Source organism: Anabrus simplex, chromosome X, assembly GCF_040414725.1.
Source record: "Anabrus simplex isolate iqAnaSimp1 chromosome X, ASM4041472v1, whole genome shotgun sequence".
Classification (NCBI taxonomy): Eukaryota; Metazoa; Arthropoda; class Insecta; order Orthoptera; family Tettigoniidae; genus Anabrus; species Anabrus simplex.
Genome location: NC_090279.1, coordinates 171297442 through 171321443, shown reverse-complemented (window position 1 = coordinate 171321443; position 24002 = coordinate 171297442).

Genomic DNA, 24002 nt, shown 5'->3' with positions numbered 1-24002 from the left:
CTGAAATTTACTTGAAGTGGCCTAGCTTTCTATTTGACTAAGTTGAGATGAAGTGAAGTTGAAGTGACGTGTCTGAATACGGTCCTTGATCACCATCTTCCTCGCGTTATTACCATGTGCCAGAACCCACTATCTCCCGAATGCAAGCTCACAGCGGCGGGCCCATAACCACACGGCCAACTCGCTCGGTGATAACACTTTCACCACAGGAACAATTACGCATATATTACAATTAATTTGGAGTACAGCGTGCTATACAATTAAAGAACTGTTAGTCTTTGACTACCCACTAGTGTTGGCTACTGAATGCATGATTCGAAGCAGTGTCCGAGTGAATCGATTCACAGGAACGGCGGGCTCACGGCACACGATTCAGCTTACTCCCAGCGGACAGTGCTGAGTGGCGCACTCACTGGACGTTGACGGGGAGCCGAGCTTCCGCTGCAGCGAGACAGTGAATCATGGGCACATCGAAAGAATCGTGAACGAGCGCGGCTCAGTGAGACACAAGATACACACGGCTCCTTATCGGCTCACTGGACACGCGGAGAGCCGAGCTTCCGCGCAGCGAGACATACAGTGAGCCATGGCACATCGAAAGAATCGTGAACGAGCACGGTTCAGTGAGACACAAGATACACACGGCTCCTTATCGGCACACTGGACAGTTGGACACTGGCGGAGAGCCGAGCTTCCGCTGCAGCACATACAGTGAGCCATGGTACACTGAAAGAATCGTATGCTATAATGGACTCTCGAGCTCAGCTCATTTGAAAATAATACCCATTTGCATTCACTGTCCTCTTCTTACAGGGAGGTTTAAATAATAGATGGTTTTATTTGCAGTGTTAAAAAGGTAGTCAAAACATAATTCTGAAGTAGCTAGTAAGTAGGTAGGCTATTAGGTTATACTATTTATTAGTTTAATGAATCTTAGTATTATAACTTAGTTGACATTTGACAATTAAACTCTACTCTAGCTCATGACCAATCAAAACTACCTGTTTTATATTGGGAAGAACGGCTCAGTATTCTCTCAGTTCATATGTCACATCGTTGCACAAGACTTCAATCATATGTGGACAGACGCACTAACTTGACCAACAGTATGTTGAATCAGAAAACCAGCGGGCTACTGTACCTCTCGGGTAGCCTATACAAAAATATGACGATTTAAAAAATCCTCAGCTGATAGAAAAATACATATTTTCAAAAATGGCTGAGCGAGTTGTCGTGCGGTTAGTATCGCGTAGCTATGCGCTTGCGTTCGGGGGATGGTGGGTTCGAATCCCACCGTCGGCAGCCGTTAAGATGGTTTTCCGTAGTTTCTCCATTTTCACACCAGGAAATGCTGGGACTGTACCTTAATTCAGGCCATAGCTGCTACCTTCCTAATCCTAACCTTTTCCACCCTTGCGTCGCCGGAAACCGTCGATGTATTAGAATGACTAGCATTTTTTTTTCTAAGGAAGGAGTTCATAGTATGAAGACCAGATGGCAGGTGCGAGCACTGAATGCTGTTGCTGCTGTCTTACCAGCACATACTACACGGATGCAGTAGGAGCGGTGACTAATGTGCCGTGAATCGGATCACTGTATCGATTCAGTAACGTGAACGGAATCAAATTAATCGATTCAGTAAAATGAATCGAATGTCCCATCACTACTACCCACTAATGAATTAATAGACACTAAAGAGACTGCCAGACTGACGAATGCGCGCCACGGTGATTACAAAGCACGTTGTTTCTTGCATTTTATGCAAACATTTTCAATTATGTACGCCCTTATATGAAAGAATATAAACATGTATTGCACGGAGTACTGTAGTTAAGAACGTGTAAAGTACTCCTCAGTATACACACCCCCCCCACTACTTATCCACGCCACTGACCGTTAGGTATTAATAAATACTTCAACTTGCCTTGTGTGACAAGAATGGTGCGGCACTTCGTTCTCTACGCAGTCCGTCCTTAATGTCTTTTTTTTTTTGCTAGGGGCTTTACGTCGCACCGACACAGATAGGTCTTATGGCGACGATGGGATGGGAAAGGCCTAGGAGTTGGAAGGAAGCGGACGTGGCCTTAATTAAGGTACAGCCCCAGCATTTGCCTGGTGTGAAAATGGGAAACCACGGAAAACCATCTTCAGGGCTGCCAACAGTGGGGCTTCGAACCCACTATCTCCCGCATGCGAGCTCACAGCTGCGCGCTCCTAACCGCACGTCCAACTCGCCCAGTATAGATAGATAGATAGATAGATAGATAGATAGATAGATAGATAGTGGGATTCGAACCTACTATCTCCCGGATGCAAGCTCACAGCCGCGCGCCCCTACGCGCACGGCCAACTCGCCCGGTCGTCCTTAATGTTATAAGAGGTCGTGGCATAATACACTAATTTGAAGAGGGTATAGGAATTACGTCCATAGTGATGAGTAAAGCCCGGATTTTAATGCAGTAACAGGTTAGATTGCAAACTAATTTGGTTAGTAGGAAGTGTCGGCCACCCGCTCTTCCATAATGTAGCAAGAGTAACATAAATTATAGGGGTTCTGATGGGCCGTACCCCTAATGTCTATGCAAACATCATAGCATAACTGTCGTATACGGTAGGGTGATGAGCACTTGCAGGGTTACTGTACCATTTTCAGAATTAATTCCCCCTTGGCCGCGTTCCAAATTTTTTGTTCGTTGGCTACCTAACGGTGTCAATGTTTCTTTTTTTTTCCTTCAAAGTCTTACAGACGGCCATGCACGACGGCACTTGAGCGTCAGTAGTGGTGGTGGTGATGATTACTGTTTTAAGAACAAGTACAACTTGCCAACCATCCTTTGTTTACACTCATCAGAAGGAAAACATGAAGGTATCGGAAAATGAGAGGGAAGGGCCACGGAGGACGTGAAAATTAAGGATTCCCTAGGCCTTCGAAACCTTATAATGTCGGAGTTGGAAAAGAACAAGAGTTGACAAAGGCAGCTCGGATAGGAAAGACGACCGAGCAAATTGGCCGTGCGGTTAGGAGAGCGCAGCTGTGAGCCACGAGAAGGGCTGCTAAATAGATTCATATTCGTAAATAATGTTCATAATTAAAATAGTTCACGTTCCTTTATCTTAAAGGTATCACCAGAATATGAGGAGAATAAATTATCTGTCTATTTCAAGACAATACATGATGATTTGGCGCTCTCTGGCGTGGGATAACTTCCTAGTACAGAGCACAGTTGGTACATGCTCGTATTTGGACAGTTATGTCAGGTCCTCGATGCGCGATTAATGACCGTTTCCCCATGTATCCGGCATCCGTCATCAATGACTGACGACCCCCATTCATGCATATTCAAGTGGTTATATACAGCATGCATCACCTCGGTCGACAACCGTACGATGTATGACCGCGGCATTACTGACAGTGATAGCGTGTCTGTTGAGTCTTTAATTAATCCATTAAGTGAACCGTATTTTGGACTGCGGAATCAAGAGTTTAAATGAGCTGAAGGGAATTTATGTAGCGGAAACACCCACTAAATGTATAACATTAAAAGAGTTTACTTAAAACAGTTTTGCCAAATCCGTCTGTCCGTTCTACTGGAACGATTTGCTTCACTTTTGTTTTATTCTCTCCGGAATTACCTGCCTGTGAATCCTGAGACACTCATAGGTCTCTAAGTTCAGCCAACTTTCAGTAATCATATAATCAAATCATTCAATTGTTACTCCAATAATTGCAGGCGAAGGCTTAGCCCGCAATACATTCTGTACTTAGCAAGTTGCTAAGCGCCTAACACTTTCATTAATATTCTGATATATGTGATTGTCATCCTTAGTAACGTCATTGCATGCGGCCATGTTTGATTACTACCTGTTAAGCCAGAGAGAATACATATACTTCCTTTGATCACGGAAGAATACTATTCCCCGCCAGATACTTTTTGATTCTCTAACCTTTCCCAACTTGCAAACATATTCAACAGATGTCGGAGCGTTCCTAATAATTTACATGCTGCTAAGAGAAAAAAAAGTCTACGTACAGACAGACCCCATCATGACATACGCCTTAGACATTATCTGAGAACACCTATCGAAGGATAACCTAGTTATACTAGAAATAGTAAAGACCATGGATCATAAAACGTTCTCTGCCTGGCAAAAAAAGTTCCTTCGAAACTGATGATGATGATGATGATGATGATGATGCTTGTTGTTTCAAGGGGCCTAACATCTAGGTCATCGGCCCCTGATGGTACGAAATGAGACGAAATGCAATGACAAAATAAAAATCCAAAATCCTCCACTGACCAGAATTCAAAAGGTGAGGACGAAAAATGAACGCAATGCTTCAGCCTCAGAAACTCACGAAAACAATAGTAATACTGACCAAGGGATTGCTTCCATAGCTCAATACTGAACCGATAATGCTTGCAAGCTAAACGAGTCCAAAATATAGGTCATCGGCCTCTCATAATGGTACTTATTGCTTGGAAAGTAGAACCATGGTATTTGACATGGTGCGGTACTATTCAAAAGTATCGTAGACTCGCGGTATTCCACACATTACGGTACTGCTCACAGGTAATGAAATTCGCACAGGTAATACAGACCTATGGTGTTTCACACATAGCGGCGCCATTTACAGTCAACGCAAACCTATGGTTTTCATCACATAAGTGTACTAACCACAGGGACTCGTACTATCCCGTGGTGTTCCTCATATAGTGGGTACTAATCATAGGCAAGCCAGAACGCTGGTGACGCTCATATAGTGCTACTAATCACAGGTACCGTAAAAGCCTGACCGCACGGTGCTCCTGATTGCTACTAATCACAAAACTATTTGGTACCTAATATAGTGGTACTACGCTCAATTAATAGCGACCCATTGTATTCCCCGTGTGGTGGTACTAATCACAAGTAGTTTCATGGTTCTAATCCAATCATCCCTTGGTCGCCCATTTTAGTCCCCTCTTACGACAGGCAGGGGATACCGTGGGTGTATTCTTCGTCTGCGTCCCCCACCCACAGGGGGTTGTGTGTTTGGTCCGCGAGAGGTATTTTATTTCGCTCAAGTCCGCCGGCAAGCCGGTTAGGACCCCCCTATCCGGCACCTGGGGCGCGCCACGTGGGAGTATCACCTCTCCCCCTGCTACGCCAGCATAGTAGGTTCGTGGTCCTTCGAAACTAACCTATGAGCTCACAACACAACCGTTATATATAAAAGAACTGTGATTAAAAATACCATTGCATTCTACGACGCAATACCAAGCTTTCCATCATGAACTGCAGGATAAAAAAAGCTAATATATGGATAGTTTTTACCAAACAGACGGCATGATGTCGTCAGAATGCATGAATTCTGACTACGAACTGCGGCATATCATACCGCGCTTCTTATTAAATGTTCATGACCGGGCGAGCTGCGCGTAGAGGCGTGGCTGTGAGCTTGCATCCGGGAGATAGTAGGTTCGAATCCCACTATCGGCAGCCTTGAAGATGGTTTTCCGTGGTTTCCCATTTTCACACCAGGCAAATGCTGGGGCTGTACCTTAATTAAGGCCACGGCCGCTTCCTTCCAACTCCTAGGCCTTTCCTATCCCATCGTCGTCATAAGACCTATCTGTGTCGGTGCGACGTAAAGCCCCTAGCAAAAAAAAATGTTCATGAAAGGGCACGCAATACAATATGACTACGACAGGTATATCAAGCCGAGTTATTTGACTAATTTATAATGAATACTACGGAGCAGCACGGGTCCTTTAGAATTAATTAATCCATTCTCTGAAATATCCTCGTTCTTCCGTCTTTTAGTGTTAAATGTAAGCCGGGATCGGAAGCTCAGATGGTAGAGCGCTGGCTTTCTGTGCTGAAGTTGGCGGGTTCGAAGTCGGGTCGATCCGGTGGAATTCGAGTACGTCATCCTCATGTCAGTAAATTAACTGGCACGTAAAATAGTTCCTGTGGCTTTGGAACAAAATTCCGGTACCTCGGCGTCTCTAAAAGCCGTAAAATTCCGCGTCGTTCATATTTCCGGGCCAGATTTATTTTGCTCACCCGGTATATCCTCACCAAATTTTAGTTCAATCGGTCGGGTAGTATAGAAGAAACCTGAAGATAGATAGATAGATAGATAGATAGATAGATAGATAGATAGATAGATAGATAATGTTTGTTGTTTATAGAGCCTAACAGCTAGGTCATCGGCCCAACATAGATAGATAGATAGATAGATAGATAGATAGATAGATTTTTCTAGTTGCTTTACGTCGCACGGACACAGATAGGTCTTATGGCGGCGATGGGACAGGAAAGGCCTAGGAATGGGAAGGAAGCGTCCGTGGCCTTAATTAAGGTACAGCCCCAGCATTTGCCTGGGGTAAAAATGAGAAACCACGGAAAACTATCTTCAGGGCTGCCAACAGTGGGGCTTCGAACCCACTATCTCCCGCATGCGAGCTCACAGCTGCGCGCTCCTAACCGCACGTCCAACTCGCCCAGTATAGATAGATAGATAGATAGATAGATAGATAGATAGATAGATAGATAGATAGATAGATAGATAGATAGATAGATAGATAGATATTGCGTACCAGTTTCCGACAACGTTACCGTGGACTAGATATCAGCACTTGATTTCTTTTTGCGCAAACGGAACTTTTTTATTGTTTTCTTTCATAACTGCTGCATTATAGACAAATTCCTCTTTGCCGCCTTAACAAAAGAAACAGCAAATAATGTGCTTAAGCGAAGAGGGATGGAAGTAGAGAGGAGAAGTATCTCAGGACTTGCTAGACTGGGCTAGTCAGAGATTGTATAAATTCAATATTAGCTTTTGTCTCCCTTTTATGGCTAGTCGTAAAAAGATGGTAATGCCAGAATATCCCAGTTCACCACATGCGCGATGCATACGGTGCTTGTCAAAATCTCATCATCCGAGCTTCAGGCCATTTATTAAACTACCGCTTCACGAATTGTTCGTAATAAAACTTTCAGATCGGATCGTAACAACTATAACATTTTCAGTGGCAATCATCAGTAACCGTCAGCACGGTCGTCATAACATTTGAAATTTTACTAAATATTCATTACAAATGCACGTAAATCACTTGTAAATTATTCTAATAAATAATAGGCCTAATGTTATTGTCATTACGTCCCACTAACTACTTTTACGGTTTTCGGAGACGCCGAGGTGCCGGAATTTAATCCCGCAGGAGTTATTTTACGTAATTCTACCGACATGAGACTGACGTATTCGAGCCCCTTCAAACACAGCGAATTTCTCTCATCGGTTGGCCGGCAAGCGCGCCCCTTGACTCATCACTTCCCGTTACACAGCACGGGAATGCCCGCACTTAGCAGTTCAGGTCCGTGCTTAGAACGTGTATTAAATGTTGATCTGTCGCGCCAACCTTTCTCGAGTTGTGAAGTGTTACTTCGGGGAATAATTCTCATAATGCCTCCACATGTGTACACGGTAGAGGAAAGGGTATACATGTACGATAATTATATGAAAACAGAGTCTTGCAGAGAAATCGTTAGACGATTTGTAACACAATTTCCAGGTGTACGCCCTCCACATACTGTAGAGAGACCGTGTGGAAACTCGTAAATAAATTGAGAGAAACTGGTTCTTTACTCGATAAGAAGCGAAGTGTTAAAAAACGTTTACTTAACGAAGAAAAAGTAAATGAAATCGCAGAAAGATTAGAACATACGCCTAAAAAATCTCTAAAATGACTTGGACAAGAATCCGGGGTTTCGAAAATTTTAAAATTGAAACCATCTAACATCTCTTGTCATAAGTTACGAGCTTATTTTCTTAATTCTTAATTACTAATTTTCTTAATTTTAATTGTTATCTCATGTCAAGCACGGATAAAGTGAGTCCTTGTTGCTATTAGGGCAGTGATGAGTCAACGGGAGGCAGATAAGCTGGGCGCGCCTGCCGAGGAGAGAAACTCACTGTGCCACCGAACTGAGCCAGGATCGTATCTGCCAAGTTGGGGTTGGAAGGTTAGCGCCTCAGCCATCTGAGCTTCTCAGCCTGGCTGTTGGGGTCTCTATCTAGAATATGGTTCCCTAGTTGTACATTCTTTTGAAATTATTTTATTTTATTTTATTTTTTTGCTAGGGGCTTTACGTCGCACCGACACAGATAGGTCTTATGGCGACGATGGGATAGGAAAGGCCTAGGAGTTGGAAGGAAGCGGCCGTGGCCTTAATTAAGGTACAACCCCAGCATTTGCCTGGTGTGAAAATGGGAAACCACGGAAAACCATTTTCAGGGCTGCCAATAGTGGGATTCGAACCTACTATCTCCCGGATGCAAGCTCACAGCCGCGCGCCTCTACGCGCACGGCCAACTCGCCCGGTTTTTGAAATAATACTCACTACCACTTCCAGTATCTCTGTTGACTCCAATTTCGTCCTATTTTCCTGATTTGAGATTCTTCAGAACGTTTCAGTATATTTTCTTTATATCCTCGGAATACTTCAAAATTTTTACGTCATTTGTCTTCTTAGTCTTTTCCTGAAGAGAAGAAACCTTCTTTTTCAGGTTTGTTTTACGTCGCACCGTCTTATGGCAACGATGGGATAGCGAAAGGGCTAGGTGTGGGAAGGAAGCGACTGTGGTCTAAGGTACAGCCCCAGAAGTTACCTGGTGTGAAAATGGAAAACCATATTCAGGGCTACCGACAGTGGGGTTGGAACCCACTATCTCCCGAATACAAGCTCACAGTTAAGCGACCCTAACCACAATATCCAACTCGCTCTCTTTTTCTCTGATTAATTTTTTTTTTTTTTTTTTGCTAGTTGTTTTACGTCACACCGACACAGATAGGTCTTACGGCGACGATGGGAAAGGAAAGGGCTAGGAGTGGGAAGGAAGCGGCCGTGGCCTTAATTAAGGTACAGCCCCAGCATTTGCCTGGTGTGAAAATGGGAAACCACGGAAAACCATTTTCAGGGCTGCCGACAGTGGGGTTCGAACCTACTATCTCCCGAATACTGGATACTGGCAGCACTTAAGCGACTGCAGCTATCGAGCTCGGTCTCTGATTAAAGAGAGAATGGATGCCCAGTCTAAAAGCAATCGCCATCACCGCTCCATCCTCATTACTTGTAAGATGCGACACCAGGATTGTGACCGGCAGTATTAAGCAGTGCCGTTGGAGGAGTTGTTATTATGCGCTGAATGTCTCTTGATGATCAGGAAGGGCCCATTCCGGAAAATAGAGCTCGAGGAACGGAAAATCTTCAGGAGGATATTAGAACCCATAAGAGAAGAGGATGTCCTACAAAATCTACAGCACAAAATGTAGATGGAAAGCCTCCAAGAACAAATGGATTACCGCAGGGAAACCAAATACTGAACTACTAAAAATTCCACTAAACACCATACAGCACCGAGGTTATGTGAACGAATCGTATCCATGAAATTTCAATGTAATTTTTGTCCTAAATGGAGGAAATTAATTGCTTTCAAGCAAATCAACAGTAAAATCAACGGTAAATTGATAAATACCATTATTACTAGAGAAATGTAGATACGTAACTACGGCGACTATTTCGCTGTAGACACAACTCTCTTCTGTGGCATTTCGCTTTATCGTACCGTCTTTTGTTTCCTTCTCGAGGTCCTTCTCGACGAATGGAAGTGCTATGTCTGCGAATTCTCAATATCTTTGTCCAGCACGGGCAGTTCAGACGGTAAAATGGAGGTAAGAAGTTTATCGTAACACGAAAAGGATTTTTGTTTGAAAGAAAAAATAGCATGATCCCTGGATCAATAATTATAATTAATGAGTTAAATGGGCGGAAGTCAACAACTCGCCCCACCAAGTAACATCAAGCAAAGAAAAGAATTTCAAAGAATATTAAACTCTTGAGGTTTTTTCAATCGTGAAATTACCAACATTTCGCCCCAGTGTAGCAGTGGGCTCAGCACTTGGATTGCTACACCTTTCCAAGACGCTGGCGGTTTCCTTGCAGGAACCTTATTTTTCGGTTATAAAGTCCAAAGGCAGGCATTTACACAAGTGACGGCAGATGCTTCCCCTAGTGCACTGTCACTGCATTGTCCTACATAGGAAACTTGCCTAAAGAGTTTAATGTTATTAACATTTGCAGTCGATGAAATTAAATTATGGTTTCCTTCTAGGAACCTTATTTTTTAAATTCAAAGAAGTTAAGGGAGCGAAGACTTCACACACAAAAGTGTTACATGAACAAATTACAACCTGTGACAATAACGTTCGACGGCAGTGACCTTACTGTCCTTCGAAATAGTGCCCTCTCATAACTATGGACTGCTGAGATCGGCGATACATGTCATTGAAACTTTGCAAGAAGGCTTCCTTTGGGATGATGTTCAAAAGCCTCGTCATGTTTCGTTGAATGTCACGAATATCGCCAAATCTCTTTTTCCTTTCACAGCGAGCTTAAGTCGTGGGAATAGGAAGAAGTCTGGAAGATTGAGATCTGGCGAGTATGGGGAATGTTCAAGTTACACCACACCCATTTTTGCCATGAACTGTTTGATGATATTGGCTGTGTGTGGGCGAGCGTTGCCATGGACAAAAAAAAACATTAACCTTGTTGCGAGTACTGCGTAGACGTTTCATGAAACGTGTCAAAATTTCATTGTACCGTGCAGCATTCAACGTCGTTTCCTCAGGTAGAAATTCCTTGTGGATAATGCCTTGACTATCGAAAAAGGTGATGAGCATCGTTTTGATGCGTGACTCTTCGGCTCTGACCTTTTTCCGACGAGGGGATCCCGGAGAACGTCATTCCATGCTTTGCCGTTTCAATTCGGGGTCGTACCTGAGACACTAGGTTTCATCCTCAGTGACAACATAGTGCAAGAAATTTGGTGTCGCATCCGCCGTTTCGACAAAATCCTGTGAAGCCTCTACACGTGCCTGCTTCTGATCGTCAGTCACGTGATGTGGTACAGGACGAGGACACGTTTTCCTCTTCCCTAACTTCTGGGTAACGATTTGTCACACGAATTCACGGTTAATCTGCAGTTCATCCGCTATCATACGCACAGTTAATCGCCGATCGTTCGTGATTAATCTCCTCACTTTCTCAATGTTTACGTCACTGACGGCGGTCGCCGGTCTTCCGCTACGGGGGTTCGAAAACACTTTCTCGGCCTCCTCGAAAACGGGCGAACCACTCGTACACACAGTTCAGGCACGTAAACACGTACCAGCATCGCTAGCGTTTCTTTCGGTGCCTTTCCAAGCTTAAAACAAAACTGTACACTGATCCTTTGGTCGTCCATGTTCCTGTTCACAGTTCAGAACCAACGCACTAAACACGCACTGTGTCAAACAGGTCTTACACGGCACACACGCGATGCTCAACTGAAGAACGTTGGGAGCAGGTGGTCAAAACCTGCTGCTACGCTGGTGCAGCGTTGTGTGTCGCCAGTGTTGCCGGATCGACCGTTCTGACTTCATTCACGGAACCTTATTGTCACAGGTTGTAGGCTACACACTGAAGCGCTGTGACGTAGTAGAACTCATAGTCGTAATGTAGCAAATTAGGTATGCATATATTACTCTAGTAATAATCGTACTGATTAATTTGCCGCTAATTTTACTCTTTACTTGCTTAAAATCAATTATTACCTTTCATATAGGACAAAAATTATAATGAAATTTCATGGATACGATTCGTTCACGTACCCCACGACTGATCATTACACAGGATATCTTCCCAGTGCCTTTCACCAGTAATACGAACACAGGAACCACCATACAGAAGTGAGCAGAGGGGAGGAAGCTGGCACACAGCCATAAAATGAAAGATTTCTGAACCAAGAAGAAACAAGACCCATATTAATAGACAAAACGAGCCCCGTGGTCGTAAGAAGGCCCAAACCACTGAACATTTCTGACAAAAAATGTCTCTCTCGTAACACCAAACTGAGGCACTACCAGACAGTTATCCGCTCAGAAGCCCTATACGCCACAGAATACTTGAAACTGAACAGGAAAGGATTGTTGGACGAACTGGAGGTCCACTGGCGACTACACAAAGCGACCAAACCAGGAGCTGTACAGTTATACTGAATAAATCACAGACGTAGCCAGACTTTCTATGGACATACCACGAGGATGAACCCAACTATGATGACGTACCAGTAGAACAAGAAGACAGAGACATCATGGCTAAGAGAAGAGAAGAAAGACATACAGGAATTGGAAGTACCTGAAAACATCAGAAACCGAACACTCTTAGAAGAATAATCAAATAAAAGAGGTTTCAGGACAGATCATCATGTAAGAAAACAGGCGCCTTCTGGACAAAGAAGAGAAAGGAGAAATATAACCAGAGAATGTGCGAGTACCGGGCAAGCATCAAGTCACTTTTTCTTTACGTCGCACCAACACAGATAGGTCTCACGGCGACGATGTGACAGAAAAGCCCTAGGAATGCGAAGGAAGCGGCCGTGGCCTTAATTAAGGTACAGCCCCAGCATTTGCCTGGTGTGAGAATGGGAAACCACGGAAAACCATCTTCAGGGCTGTCGACAGCGGGATTCGAACCCACTATTTCCCGGATGCGAGCTCACAGCTGCGCGCCCCCTAACCACACGGCCAACTCGCCCGATCAAGTCACACTCTAAGTGGAAAAATTGAACATTGTGGTCCTCAGATTGCCCATTCGGAAATAATAATAATAATAATACCGTGAGGGTACACCCGCCCCGTGCATTCACATCAAGCGCCTTGTGAACTGACATCTTAGTCCTAAAACTTGAAACCACTAGTTCAAGAAGTTTGGACGTTGGTCAATAGATGTCACTACTAAAGTGATGAAGTAACTTGTTATTTCAAGGTTTCCTCAACCGAGTTGATTATCTTTTGTTTTTTGATATGTCAAAGTTGCCAATCCTTCCATCTCTTCCCGCCAACTTGTGATGCGGGCCAATCAAAAATTTCCTGTATTTAATTTTCAACCAATCAGAGCTTTCTTCTACATATTTAATTATCCAATACAAATCTGGGGAGGGGGGTGTCGGGCATTAGTCCATATCTCTCTCGAATCTTTCTCTCAGGTGTAAAAGCTGGCAATTTTTCGAGCCACCTTATCTTGATCGTAGAGTGTACTGAGTGTGTGCTAATAGTGGAGGCGAGGGCGTTTCGCCCTTCATCAAGCAGTCCTGCATAATAAGGTAATGGCAGCCATGTACCAACTAAGTGATAGCCTGTGAAAGCTAACCCGAGGGGAAGGTTTCCCGTCCTTAAGAATGTAACTTTAATTTCCAATCTTCAATAATGTAAACTTCATCTTCCAATGTAAATTTCAAAACCAGCCTAAAAGCACTTACGAGGAACACATACATGTGTTACACTCGGATTCGGTTGAAATTTGGTAGGAATATTCGTGGGAGGCAGTAGAATGCTAAGGTGAAAACTGCATGAGCCCAGCGCAAGTTTAAACGCCAAAATTTAACAAATAAATAGTCGTAAAATTAGAAGTGCCGCGGGAGTATCGGGGTATGGCGGAGAGGTAGGGAGGAGCAAAGCAGCAGAGGTGAACCAACCGGGCTGCGTCGAGCTGCGCCAGCAGCCAGGCAGCGTATAGTTAGCGCGTTCCCCTTAACTTCCCGATCAGATGTGCAAAATGTAAATATGAAAACAGCACATGAAACAAGTGCCAATAAGGTTTGAAAAATTACAACGAGTAACAGGAACTCTTCCTATTTTGGTGGACACACTCTGTAAATGAAATGGGGAGAACTGTCTCCTTAACTGTTGGGTGTATGGAGCAATAGTGCCCAAATAACTCTTGTAAAATTTTATTCAACTACTGTACCTGAAATATTGTACTGTCGCTGAGCGACTGGTTTTGTTAATATATTTCATTTGAAAAACAAAAGAAGGGTTCAAAGGAAATATAACCTTATTTTAAAACTTTTAATTAATCTTTTGATTGTAGTAGATAGACCCGTTCATGCCCGCGCCTTCTTTGACCTCTGTGATCCACAAAAACTTCGTAACAATAATAATAATAATAATAATAATAATAATAATAATAATAATAATAATAAAACAAGTGCAGGAATTAGTAATATAGAACTCATGGCTTCCACCTCTTTAGCCCGTATCCGTACCGTATTTTCAGACGAAAGATGCGTGTTAGAGTTGATTTTCTTTCCATATAAATTATCTTCCCCTTACGAATTGATTGACATCATACTGGAATCGCTGGCAAAGTTTCTTGTTTTCCATTTTAATTTTTAAACAGGTTTTAAAAAGAGCTAGGCTCCGCAGACCTGTTAATTGCTGTCGAGTGGGCAGATTCCTAATGTCATGTGCACTTCGGTATGAGTGATTCTTCAAATATAATTCTGCCTAATGAGTCAGAAAGCACGTTCTCTCACGAAAGAGATTAGTTAGACTTTTTGACACCAGAATACATTTAGTTTCATTTCTCTTTCCTTTTCCTACAGTTAAAAACCTAAAGAGGTCTGTATGTCATGCAAGACAATCTCTGCATAGTGACCCGGTATGCCGTAAATTATAAATCATGTAAGTCCCTTTAGTGGAAAATAATGTTACCACCAGAATGTTAGCTGGCACGATAGGAGAGATGGGTTTTATACCATTTCTGATCACTAAAACCTGGAGTTCGCTCTCCGCATTGTACCTATGGAGTAAAGGCATATGACGATGCTGATGGTGATTCGTCCACTGGGTCGGGAATTTTAACCTTTATCCTTAAGCAGACCTTTTTTGTTAACGTCGTTTCACACATCTTCGGGACGTGACATTGACATCCACGAAAAATAAAATAACGTCACCTTGTAAACGAAGTGATGAGTTCCAACACTTCTCTTAACGGCATTCCCCGTGACCTTCAGTGCTTCTCCATCATCTGTGCCGGCAAAATGTATTCGCTCGCAAACGATATTTTCTTGTTTTCACGGACGTGATTTCTCTCTTCGCACTTTCCCGCTTTTCGGTTATCTTGGAGAACTGTGGTTGTCTGTGTAAGTTTGAACTGATCCTTACCTCCCGAAATGAAGGAGGAACTGCTGATTGAATTAGCGAAGGCACACTCTTTTTTATATAATTTAGCTGATCCAAAATACGTGAACAGTGGCTCGAAGAAGCGAGTATGGGACGAAATAGAAGATAAAATGGAAGATGAAGGTAAGTTACAACTTTATATTACTTATCAGATTAAGAAAAACTGTGTGTGATACTTTATTCAAATTTATTGAAGTTAGTAACATTATAAAATTAATATAGAACTGTATAATATAATAATCTCATCATAGTCCGGTTCCATGGCTAAATGGTTAGCGTGCTGGCCTTTGATCACAGGGGTCCTGGGTTTGATTCCCGGCAGGGTCATGAATTTTAACCTTTATCCTTTGAAGACTCATAAAAATGTTCTCCCACTGGACCTTAAATTAAAACTCATACAGACACTTCTATTTCCAATCCTTGACTACTGTGACAGTTTATTGACTGGCCTAACCTGTGAAGAAGCAACAAAGCTACAACGTGAACAGAACTCTTGCATTCGATATGCCTTCCAGCTCCGACATTATGCACATATAACACCATACTACAAAAAGTTGGGATGGGTACGTTTAAAAGACCGTAGAAAAACGCACCAAATGACCCTCGTCTATCAGTTGCTTTCTTCAAACAGCCCCACCTACCTATCGTCCAATTTTAGGCCTCTTTCGTTCCACGAAATCAACACTCGTTCCGGATCACTACTTGAAATAGCACCGCATCGAACGAATACCTACAGCCATTCATTCCTGGTCTCTGCTTCGAGGTTATGGAATACGATCCCGGAAGATGTTAAAAAGTCTTGGTCGTCTAGCACATTTAAAACAGCCTACCGTAAAATTCCTCCAGAGTACATACAGTTGACTCGAATGAATGTAAGAGTGAATGACGAGTGAATGAAACCAAAAATTACGTACTAGATTTAAGTTCTTAGGCTATCCCATTTACGTTCTTACTACTCTCATTTAAGGCTATATACTGTTCGTAGAAATAGACTACATCGATTTTAGTACACTCAGACTGTAACATACTAATATTCAGTTAACTTATTTTAGCCTTATATTTGAATAAGTTTTCCTTTAAGCTAGTTGTAGATATACTCTTTAGGTTATAAGTTGATTTTTTGTTATTATCCCCTCTCTATTTATCCCATAATTTTTCATCAGTAGTAACCTTAATTAATTGTATTATTGTAATTCCTTATCTGATTTACATATCTCATAAACAGTAATTGATTACAATGATATTTTAGATTAATACTGTAAAAATTAAAAAATTGTATGTGGTTAAGTGTAAGAGAGGGCCAAGAGCCCTAACTTCGCCACTTAATAAAGACACAAATAAATAAATATTTAATTAATTAATGAATTAATTAAATTGTTAATTTCACTGGCACGGAGGCTGGATGTTTGCGTCGTCTTCATCATCATTTCATCCTGATCACGGTGCGCAAGTCGCCTACGGGAGTTAAATCGAAGCACCTGCATCTGTCGTACGGGTCCATGGCTAAATGGTTAGCGTGCTGGCCTTTGGTCGCAGGGGGTCCCGGATTCGATTCCCAGCAGGGTCGGGAATTTTAATCGTAATTGGTTATTTTCTCTGGCACGAGGAGTGGGTGTGTGTGTCGTCTTCATCACCGTTTCATCCTCATCACGCCGCGCAGGTCGCCTACGGAAGTCAAATCAAAAGACCTGCACCTGTCCTCGGACACTCCCGGCAGTAAAAGCCATAAGCCATTTCAGTTTTTATCTCATCGTAATAATTATGTTTAATTTATTACTGATTTAATCCCGCTAGGGAGCGCTTGTGACTACAGTTCTTTTTGGATGCTCGCTTTCCTTCCCAATACCTCTTGAGTCCTCCTAATAGTTCTTTCTTTCCTGTGAAAGAGATTTGCGAGATTTAACAACCTTTGGTAGAGGAGACCAAGAATTTACCAATTTACAACATTTAGGGCGGTCTGAGACATCAGTATCACAAATCCCACCCAAAGCTGAGTCTCTCTTTACTTCACTGAGCTACATGTTTCCAGTCTTGTAGCTTTTGATGAGTGTGAAGTTCTTCTTCGTAAGCCTGCCGTTGTTCATTCTCATAAGGTGCCCGCACAACTCCGCCTATAGCACTACTGGGTGATTTGAATAGCTCAGCAGTGCTGTAGCCGGTCCCAAGCCTGGAGAAAGGAGGAGGGCTGGAGCGACTCGCAATCGCTCTGTAAGAATCATCAACACTCGTGAATAAGATTCGGAGCGGCCAAACTTGAAGACCCCCGGTCTTCACCCTTAGTAAATACCTTTACTAGCTCTTATGCAGTGATAAACAACAACACAGATGTCACTACCCCAGGGAGCATCCAATCTCCCACCACCAGCGGTGGCGCATTCAGGCCTTCGGATTCTGGGGAGCCTAAACTCATCGTGCAGGGAAAGTCGGAGTTCCCTAATACCACTAAAAAGTAAGTCAAAATTGAAACCTAAAACCATCACAAACTTTGGGACTATTAACATCCAAACCTTCTGCAAGACCGGAAAAATGCAACTAACAGATGTCCTGCATAAGCACAAAATGTTGATAGCAGTAGTCCAAGGAACCTGATTTACTAATGACGAAGCTTTCGAATCATAGTAATAATATTAAAAATTGACATCTGACAACCTGACATATTAACATTTCCTTCAGTGTAATTGGAGGAGAGCAACGGGAAACTACCTCACTCCTCATTTCCCTACTACGCCTCTTCAGTGACGCCTAGGCTATTTATGACAGCCGTTGGCGGAGCTGCGGAGGATCAAACCAGCCTTCGGGCTGAATACCCAACACATACAGTGTAATTGCTGGTCTCCAAAAAGGTTTCCTTTTTTGTTATTACAGGTTCGACCTCCATCAACAGCACACTGAATATATTTCTGCTCATTCTGAAATGCCCGTGAAATTTTATTTCGTCGCCCTTCAAAACTTTATATGGAGTAGAAACTCTCCTTCTAAACCCTTGCGTTTCCATGCATGATCAACCCACTGTTTCTTCTTCTTTTCCCACTCTTCATCCAAAATTACAGCTACCATTCACAGATATTCATCATTAAAATTCAACACGGAACACTTAACTACTGAAGTGAAAAATGAAAACCTACAACCTGTTTTCCAGTCCTTAACCGGGTCAGGGATGTAATGAATGAAACATATATATATATATACACTGACTGACAGAGCAAATGCAACACCAAGAAGGAGTGGTCAGAACTTTATGCCATTTGCAGGGTAGACTGACGTCACTGAGGTATGCTCATGATGTGAAATGCGCCGCTGTGCTGCGCACGTAGCGAACGATAAATGGGACACGGCGTTGGCGAATGGCCCACTTCGTACCGTGATTTCTCAGCCGACAGTCATTGTAGAACGTGTTGTCGTGTGCCACAGGACACGTGTATAGCTAAGAATGCCAGGCCGCCGTCAACGGAGGCATTACCAGCAGACAGACGACTTTACGAGGGGTATGGTGATCGGGCTGAGAAGGGTAGGTTGGTCGCTTCGTCAAATCGCAGCCGATACCCATAGGGATGTGTCCACGGTGCAGCGCCTGTGGCGAAGATGGCTGGCGCAGGGACATGTGGCACGTGCGAGGGGTCCAGGCGCAGCCCGAGTGACGTCAGCACGCGAGGATCGGCGCATCCGCCGCCAAGCGGTGGCAGCCCCGCACGCCACGTCAACCGCCATTCTTCAGCATGTGCAAGACACCCTGGCTGTTCCAATATCGACCAGAACAATTTCCCGTCGATTGGTTGAAGGAGGCCTGCACTCCCGGCGTCCGCTCAGAAGACTACCATTCACTCCACAGCATAGACGTGCACGCCTGGCATGGTGCCGGGCTAGAGCGACTTGGATGAGGGAATGGCGGAACGTCGTGTTCTCCGATGAGTCACGCTTCTGTTCTGTCACTGATAGTCACCGCAGACGAGTGTGGCGTCGGCGTGGAGAAAGGTCAAATCCGGCAGTAACTGTGGAGCGCCCTACCGCTAGACAACGCGGCATAATGGTTTGGGGCGCTATTGCGTATGATTCCATGTCACCTCTAGTGCGTATTCAAGGCACGTTAAATGCCCACCGCTACGTGCAGCATGTGCTGCGGCCGGTGGCACTCCCGTACCTTCAGGGGCTGCCCAATGCTCTGTTTCAGCAGGATAATGCCCGCCCACACACTGCTCGCATCTCCCAACAGGCTCTACGAGGTGTACAGATGCTTCCGTGGCCAGCGTACTCTCCGGATCTCTCACCAATCGAACACGTATGGGATCTCATTGGACGCCGTTTGCAAACTCTGCCCCAGCCTCGTACGGACGACCAACTGTGGCAAATGGTTGACAGAGAATGGAGAACCATCCCTCAGGACACCATCCGCACTCTTATTGACTCTGTACCTCGACGTGTTTCTGCGTGCATCGCCGCTCGCGGTGGTCCTACATCCTACTGAGTCGATGCCGTGCGCATTGTGTAACCTGCATATCGGTTTGAAATAAACATCAATTATTCGTCCGTGCCGTCTCTGTTTTTTCCCCAACTTTCATCCCTTTCGAACCACTCCTTCTTGGTGTTGCATTTGCTCTGTCAGTCAGTGTGTGTATATATATATATATATATATATATATATGCTGTTATTACAAAGGGGTCGCCACTCCCAAGGTGATTTTTTATTAATGAGTGATAAATGCTATGAAATGATAATGGAGAGTGTTGCTAGAATGAAAGATGACAGGGAAAACCGGAATACCCGGAGAAAAACCTGTCCCGCCCCCGCTTTGTCCAGCACAAATCTCACATGGAGTCATCGGGATTTGAACCACGGTATTCAGCGGTGAGAGGCCAATGCGCTTGCCGTCTGAGCCACGGAGGCTTTACCTACTGAAGTAATAGCACGAAATTGAAGTGTGAAAACAGACATGATAAATTCATGTCGGAAGGAACGGATGCGGTAAAGGAGAGTGCCGTCACGTCCCGGAAAGGTGTGAATCGACCTTTATTCGACAGTAGTCTATGTGCCGACACCGAATGTCAACCTGTTCCGGCCCCATTGTAATCCTCAACACACACACAGATGCAGAGATCGATAAAAATGAGTATACTCCTGGTACTGTAATATTCTTTCCCGTGTCTTCAACTCGTTTCAGTACGTCCTTCTTCCAGACCACCCCCGCCCCGACCTGGCTATAAATCGTTTTTCTCCATTTCTTTTTTGCTACGCACTTTTCTTCCCATTCTTTAATTGGAGCTCGGAAGGCTAACGCACAGTGAATCACTTCTCTGCTCTCTTTTTGGATATATCAACTACCAATACTAATGGACAAAATGATTGCTCTTGGATTGCCTCCAACCATTGTGTCGGTAATATATCAATTTATACATATTAGATGGCTTTATTTTCGTCATAACCGTAGACTTCTCGTACCATGACGATCGACCCAAGGACTCCTCAAGGTGCAGTACTTAGTCCACTACTATAAACCATGTATACCCGAGATTTGGAAAATATTCTGCCTCCTAGAGTTGGTATTCTTCAGTATGCTGCCGACGTACGAATTTTTACTTCAGCGACGACAATACCAAATGCCAAGTGTCGTCTTTCAGACGCTATGCAGCATGTAAATCAATGGTAACATCAACATGGGTTAGACTTCTCTGCAAGTAAATCCTCGGCAGTAATATTCACAAAAGGAAGAATTCAATCACCAATTTACAACTTCATCCTGGGGGCACACAACATCTTCGTTCGACCAATACTACTAGTGCTGTATCGCACGCTGATTCGATCGAAGCTGTAATATGGAAGCATGTTTTATTTTAGTGGCAATAAACGCCTACTAAATAAACTGGATAGTCTTCAATTTCTGTGCATTCGAATTTGGCTTGGAGCTATGAAAACTATGCCAACTAATGCTCCTCTATTAGAAGCCGCAAAAATACCCTTGAATATCCGTGCGCAGTTTCTTTCAGATAAGTTCATATTAAAGCAAACTCACATTAAAAATTCAACAATTCTAACATCTCTTCGAAGATTACAACATTCAGGAGACGATCAAGACCGGCTTTCTTTGAATCAAAGAAACCTCCTGCTGCAAAGCGTCACGTATATAGACTCACTTCTGACCCAACACTGTCAAAAGAGTGTAGCAAACATGTATGGCATTCCATCTGAGCACAGAATATGCCCTATGGAAGTGAATAGATCACTAACATATCTACAAAAATATCACAGACTGGCACAGTTATGTCAAGATGATTCAACTCTCCGGTATCCTTTGTTTGTTGATATTTATACTGATGGCTCAATAATACCAATAAGCGGCGTAGGATGTGCATTCTATTGTCCTGATCAACATGAAGCTCACGGATTTCGTTTGCCAGAACATATTTCTATCTATGCAGTGGAAGCTATTGCCATTACAGAAGCCCTCAGACATGCCAGACGATTCTACCGTATAAGTATCACTATCCTTAACGATTCGCTGACCGTCCTTTCCACACTATCTAAACCGTTTATCCTCCAGAAACCCAGTATCACATCAGTATTATTCAAAAAACATATGAACTCCAAATACGCGGTTCCAGAGTAAACTTCGTATAGGTCCCAGCCCACATCGGGATACCCCATAATGAATATGTAGTTGCCTTAGCGAAGGAAGCATGTGTCAGAGGACAGGTCATGAATACTCTCAGCAACTTCATGGATTATTTAGTGATTATATACAAAAGAGCCTATAGTCAGTGGACAAAGCAGTGGGAGGAAACAAAGGCCACAAAGGTAAATTTTACTCAATGATCGAACAGAATCCCCGCGACGTCCTTGGTTCGCACAATGGAACACTGAACGACGATGCATCTCGACAAGCACTCGAATACGAGTCAATCACGGAATTTTTAGAAGTCACCTTTATCACATCAACGTAGTGGACTCACTATACTGTTTGTCCGACTCGTTGGCTGAACGGTCAACATACTGGCCTTCGGTTCAGAGGGTCCCGGGTTCGATTCCAGGCCGGGTCGGGGATTTTAACCTTCATTGGTTAATTCCAGTGGCTCGGGGGCTGGGTGTTTGTGCTGACCCCAACATCCCTGCAACTCACACACCACACATAACACTATCCTCCACCACAATAACACGCAGTTACCTACACATGGCAGGTGCCGCCAACCCTCACGGGAAGGTCTGCCTTAGAAGGGCTGCACCCGGCTAGAAATAGCCACACGAAATTATTATACTATACTGTTCATGTGATGGCCAGTCGATTCAGGACCTAAACCATGATGATGTGCAAGATACATGTATATATCTATTCCGAACTGTAACAATGACTTGTGTGAATTTTCAAGGTCCAACCAGCATCCAGGTGGCTGTTTGATCTCATACTGATCTAAAGCCAAATAAATGTCTTAAAAGATGTTTTTAATTCAAAACATCATTGTAAGAGAAGTCTTGCTCGTAAACAGACGCTTTTTAAGACGCAGAGCAAAGTTCTCAGTATAACGTAAAGAATTTCACCTTACTTTCTGATACGGCTTATTATTATGTCTACAATTACGGGCCGTGAAAGCATCCATCTAAATAATAATAATAATATTTTTAAAATTTGCTTTACATCGCACCGACACAGATAGGTCTTTTGGCGATGACGAGATAGAAAAGGCCAACGAGTTGAAAGGAAGCGGCCGTGGCCTTAATGAAGGTACAGCCTGGTATGAAAATGGGAACCCACAGAAAAAACATCTTAAAGGCTGCCGACAGTAGGGTTCGAACCCACTATCTCACGGATGCAACCTCACAGCTGCGTGCACCTAACCACACGGCCAATTAGTCCGGTAATAATAATAATAATGAAACTCCAACGCTTCATAGAAAGGGCCAGCTGTAAAATATCCTTAAAGAAGAGCGAAAAATCATGAGGAAAATTTTAGGACCAAGACATACGGAAGAAGGGTACCGCCTCCAAACCCGGAAATCCACAGAAAAAATACCAAATATTGCGGCTGACCTCAGAAAAAGAAGGCAAAAATTTTATGGACATGTTAAGAGGCCTCCAGAAACGAGACTAACCCACCAAGTTCTTGAAAGAGTTGATAAACTGAAGAATTTTCCTTGGATACAACAAACAAAAGCGGACATGAAGAACGCACAAATTCAACCTGAAGAAATTTTGAATCGAAATATCTATAGAAAGAAAATTGAGAAGTGGGAAGTTACTCCAGAGAATGAAGTACCAAAAAGAGCAGGTACCAAGTGGACGGAAGAAAGGAAGAGGATCTTTAGTCCAGAGATGAAAGCATCCTGGATCCTCCGCAAACGAAATCATAAATAAAGCTTCATGTGTTCCGAAAGGGACCATTCACGCATAATAATAATAATAATAATAATAATAATAATAATAATAATAATAATAATAATAATAATAATAATTGTTACAGGATTACCCGTGGAATGCAGAGGTGAAAGAAGGTGCGGGCTGGAATGGATCTAACTACAAGGCCGAGATACGAATTAAAATTGCATTAAAGGTTATATTTTCGAAAGTAGCAAAACTTAACAATTTTCACATAAAATTTCTACAAATAACAAGAAGTCAAATCAGGTACAAGACTAGGAAAGCCAAGATTTAGAGACAATTTAATCTGGGCCTCAAGCCCTCATTTTTACAATTTCTGAGATCTCAGCTCACAACCACATATTTACCAAAGGGCAGAAAACCCCTAATAACATGGAGCACTTGCTCGAACCTTTGGATATCAAGCCTCTCTGAGGCACTTTTACCACAAATAAAAGTGCTGATACGCTGTCAATGTCCTGAGCCTATCAAAGGCCACAACAGACTTTACCATTAACTGCCCTCAAGGCACACTTACAAAGAAACAGGGGTATTTTGTACCCAACCTACTGGGCCTTAGTAGAAAAATAACAGGTTAAGTTAATGGCCC